Genomic DNA, 5,504 nt, shown 5'->3' with positions numbered 1-5,504 from the left:
AACATCCTTCTCTCTCAATGAACGATAACTGGGGGTATCCAGCGCGATCTCGACAGGCACGGCTTCTCTCCTCCTGGCATCTGTCCCGTCGCAGTCGCGGCGTGGTCCCGCAGCAACGGATGATGATTAGGGGTACCCCGCGTGGTCTCGCGAACACGGCGCGGTCTCGTAGCATCCGGCATACGCTCAAAGGAAAGTACACGCAAAAACGGTAAAGATACGCGAAGCAACAATTGGTAACGCAAAGACGAAAAGAAAAAAAATTTTGGTAGCAACTCGCACGCCACCCCCCCCCTCCCAAGAAAAGCAAAGAGTCGTTATTTGGGGGGGACGCAGTCCTGCCAACGCATAAACTCCAAGAACTTTAAGAAAGAAATAGAAAATAGCATACTTGCTTTTCCTCAGTAAATCTCACCGTCGCTCCGCGCCGCTCTCCTCGCCTCGCCAGTTGCCAATTCTTAATACCGCTGAAAAACAATAATATCGCGTCCCACACCGACAGATCACCAACAACCAAAACACGAATAAGCAGCCATAGAGGTTAGCGAGAACAGAAGTAGGTGCAAGCGATTCCAACAAAGCGAAAAGGATTACGCAGCTTACGCATTGAAAGTGTTTGAGGATAGGATAGTGAGTCCCAGAGAAAGTAACAGATAATAATAGCGTTGCTCATCCTTGCTTTATTTCCTCAACTGTTTGGTGCAGGAGGAACGGGAACGGGAACAACGGTAATCGGTAACATGGGCTAGTCCTCCCCCTCGGGGTCGAGCTGGTAGTGGGGTGGTGCTTGGCGTCTCCAGATTTCCCCGCACCGGTCGCACTCCTTCATTGTCACCCCCACTCGGCCGCATCCGTAGCAGAATGTGCCTCGGGGGCGGGGGCAGTCGGAATATCGATGCCCCGGTAGGCCGCAATTCCAGCATCCCAGGGGGTCGGCTGGATCGGCTCCTGTTGGGGCTCTTCGTGGTGGTCCCTCTTCCCTCCCATTTCGAAGAGTCTCCTGCTCCCGGGCCCCCATCTGCAGGGCCGGTCCCGGCCGCAGCCAGGGATCCGTCTGGGTGGCGGTTGTTGCGGCTTCCCTCCGGGCGGTCTGGCTGCCCACGGTCCGCATCTCCAGGCCGGGGAAGACCACCCTCCCGCGACCTCTAGATCGCTCGGGGAGTTGTGTCCCCACATCGCGGGTTTGGGGCCAATCGTATACCCGAGCGCCATGGCTCGTATACTGGCGGGCCCTGCGGCGCTCGGCGTACTCTTCCAAATCGGGCCAAAATCCCGGCTCCTCTCTCCGGAGCCTACGGAAGAGGGTGCGGTATCGCTCAAAAAACTCCTCGTCCTCCTGCATCCTGCCGCTGTATGGCCGGTATCGTCGAGAACGGGAACGGTAATTACAAGGCCTAAAGAGCATGGTTAGAACGAAAGAGAGAGTTAAACGAAAAGAAAGTTAGAACAAAAAGAGAACTAGAACGAAAAGAAAACTAATAATAATAAAAAAAAGAAATGAAAAGAAACGAAAGAGAAATCTAGGGAGTGTGATAAGGTTTAAGGTCCTTTACATGCACCCTCCCCGCGGCGGTATTGTCTAGATTAGCGAGTTCGTACACAACCGAAGAGACAACTCTACTAACCTTGAACGGTCCCTGGAATTTCGGGGCCAATTTGGCGGCGACATTCTGAGCCGCGGACGATAACGTGTGCTGCCGTTTCAATACGAGATCCCCCTCTTTAAAAGCTCGGTCGCGCCTACGCAAATTGTAATAACGGGCCTGCTTCTCGTGCGCCTGCTCTAAATTCTCGAGGACCCACAGTTTCAATGACTGCAACTGTCGCATACGCTCAGCCCACTTCGCGGGCTCTCGCGGCTCCACTTCGGTTGCCCCCTCACAACGCCGTCGTAACGATTGGGTCGGCTCTAACTCCCGACCTAAATTCAAAAATGCAGGTGAAGCACCGGTAGACGAATGATGTGCGGTATTATACGCGAAACGGAAATCGGCAAGGTGAACGTCCCACTCGCGGTGGTCGCGATCCAAAAACGCTACGATCATAGTTTTTAGCACGCGGTTAACGCGCTCGACCGGATTCGCCTGGGGATGGTACGGCGGCACGGTGGTATGCGTGATACCATGCTCGGTCGCGAACGCCCGTATAGTCTTGTTCACGAATTCCGTTCCGTTATCCGTAAGCAGAAATTTCGGTGTGCCCCAGCGCGAAATAAGAAGATCTTCGAGCGTTTCTCTTATCTTCTGACCATTCGCGGCCCTCAACGCGCGACATTCTATCCACTTTGTGAACAGATCTTGAATCACGAGAACGTAAGCGAAACCAGATTTACTGCGCGGTAATGGACCCATTATGTCAGCGGCCACGACAGTCCACGGGTGTTCGATTACTCTTCGCCCCATTAACCCAGCGGGACTAGCCTGTTCTACCTTGGTCCGCTGACAGATATCGCACTGGTGAATATATTCGGCGACTTCGCGAAACATATTTGGCCAAAAGTATGCGCGAGCTACACGACGGTACGTTTTATCTATTCCGAGGTGACCGGATTGGGGGTCATCGTGACATTCGCTCAAAACTTCCCCCCGCAGTTCCCGCGGTATTACGAGCTTCCATTGCTCGAGATCGTCCACGACTCTCGAAGTCGTGGGCGTCGGTCTCAAATGATATAACTGCCCGTCCACGATTCTCCAATCCGCGGCCACTTTATTTCCCGCGGAAACGTCACGGAAACGACCACGGTACCACGGGTCTTCGGTATCCTCGAATGCGTCGAGATCGATCGCGGCGGTAAGCGGGAACTCTAGATTTTCGGCTTGCGAGCCGGCGTCCTCATACATCCGGGATAGAGCGTCGGGAACGTGATGCAGCGCGCCTTTACGGTGTACTACTTCGTAGTCGTACTCTAACAATTCTAATGCCCAACGCGCTAGTCGACCGGTCGGGTTTCTTAAATGGTGTAGCCAACGTAGGCTGCTATGATCGGTAACGACGGTAAAACGATATCCTTCAAGGTATGGTCGAAACTTCTGGATGGCCCAGACTACCGCTAAGCATTCCTGTTCGGTAACGGAATATTTCTTCTCCGGCTCCGAGAGCGCGCGACTTGCGAAAGCGATAACGTGTTCTTCGTCACTAATATTCTGAATCAATACGGCTCCGATCCCTACGGAACTCGCGTCCGTTTGCAATACGAAGGGAACGGAAAAGTCGGGACACGATAACGTAGGCGCGGAGACTAAGTGCGCGCGAATCTGTTCAAACGCTTCGCGCTGTTCACTTCCCCACTCCCAGCGCTGATTTTTACGTAAAAGTCGCGTAAGAGGTTCGCTGATTGACGCGAACTGCGGTATAAAGCGTCGGTACCAAGATGACATACCCAAAAATCTCCGTAATTGTTTGATATTTCGCGGAGCCGGATACTCAAGAATTGGCTGTGTTTTGCTTGGGTCGACGGTTAAGCCGTCTCTTTGCACGATGAATCCCAGGTATCGAACCTGCGAACGACAAAATTCGCATTTCTCTGGATTGATCGTGAGACCCGCAGCGAAAATCTTATTAAGGACCCGCTCCAGCCATTCCAAATGCTCCGCGAACGTGGGCGTAACGATAACAATGTCATCCAGGTACGCGAACGCGTGGGGTTCCATCTCCGGCCCGATTAATCTATCTAAGAGGCGCTGAAAAGTCGCGGGCGCTCCCGTAAGTCCGTATGGCATACGCGTGAAGTGAAAAAGCCCCATACCCGGGATGCTAAAAGCGGTAATCTCGCGGCTCTCTTTCGCCAGGGGTATTTGAAAGTACGCCTGGCTTAGGTCGAGCGTCGAGATGTATCGCGCTGATCTTAATTTATCGAGAATGCCGTTCATATTCGGTAACGGATATGCATCCTTCTTGGATACGTTATTTACTTTACGGAAATCTAAACAGAAACGGTATTTTCCATTGGGCTTTTTCACCATTACGACCGGGTTCGACCACTCGCTGAAGGACGGCTCTATAATTCCCGAAACTAACATCTTATTCACCTCTTCGCGCATCGCTTCCTGCACCTTAGGCGAAACTAGATAACAGCGCTGCTTAATAGGCGCACTCTGTCCTACGTCTATCCTATGCTCCGTAAGCGAGGTAACACCGGGTTCCTCGGTAGCCTTCGGTATTTTACTAGCTAAAAATTCACTCAGCTCTTTCCCCTGTTCCGGGGTTAACTCGGGGAGTCCACAACACGCTTGTTCAACCTTGCTCTCCGCCTCGAATGAGTAGCGCCTATCCGGCGCGTCCGTGAAATACCATCGCGAAGACGCGAAATCGAGTCCGATATTGAACGCGCATATAAAATCCATCCTGACTATGCACGGGGCGGCTAAGTTTGGGATCACACAAACGGTAACGCGCCTCTCTACGTTCCTTAGCGATAACGATAACTCACTTTCTTCCCCCGACATCGCGAACGAAAGAGAAGGTAATTAATGCGGCAACGAGAAATGAGATCCGTAAGCGCGACAATGTAAGAAACGCAAGTCGGTAATACGAAACAACCAAAAAGAAAATAGCGCTCTCAAGGGCACACAAGGTTGAGAACGTGCTCGTATTTTCTCTTACTAACGGGTCAGGAATTTGCCGGTTGTGAACGTCCCCACGGGATCGCTGAGTGACAATAGTACAAACTGCTCGCACGCAGTCCACGAAAACAAAATCTGAAACGACCTATACACGCGACCACGGTCACTGAAACGGAATATACGCGGCAATAATTTTCGGGGCTTAATACCTCGAACGCGAGCAGTGGAGCGTAAAGGAATGCGAAAACAATGACACGGCCGTTCGCCGCCTAACGAAGGACGCACAAAAGAAAACGAAAGAAAACGGAAACGTTACGTAACTAAAATAATTTCTCCCCCGAAACGGCCAGCACTCGCGAAATTCTCAAAAATACCGAAAAAGCAAAGCGAATTTCCCCCGAAATTCCAAGGTCACACTAACAAACTCAAATATCTCACGCGAATCGCGACGCGCACAATTAACACTGCTGTAAAGAAAAGAGATTAGCAAAGATTCGCATACAATGTCAAAAGCACATGCAACACAGAAAATAAGCACAGAAATATAGACAGAGAAATATAAGATTCTCGCTCCCAAGACCGATAATACGGGGTGTAACAAAAATTTCAATCTTTAATTTTTCTCAGGGCCCCACGTTGGGCGCCAAATTTGCGACCGCACTCACGAGCGTGGTGCAACTTCGTCGCTCGTCCGACCCGCGTAATTCCGCGAAAACGGTAAACGGGAATCTAATGCGCGATTAACTGTAACTCAGGCATCTCGCCTATCGAAAACGGGAATAAAGTTGGGCGCCAGGCACGTTATAGAGAGTGCCTCTCTACTGAAATATTTCGCTGTTCTGAAATCGAATGACTCAAGAGAACATTAACCATGCGATCAGGTGCGAATTCGATGCAACGGTCGGACAAGGACGGCGATAACCGGTTGCTCAGTTACGTAAT

This window comes from Wasmannia auropunctata, unplaced genomic scaffold, assembly GCF_000956235.1.
Source record: "Wasmannia auropunctata unplaced genomic scaffold, wasmannia.A_1.0 LD336092.1, whole genome shotgun sequence".
Lineage (NCBI taxonomy): Eukaryota > Metazoa > Arthropoda > Insecta > Hymenoptera > Formicidae > Wasmannia > Wasmannia auropunctata.
This window is presented reverse-complemented; position numbering follows the sequence as displayed.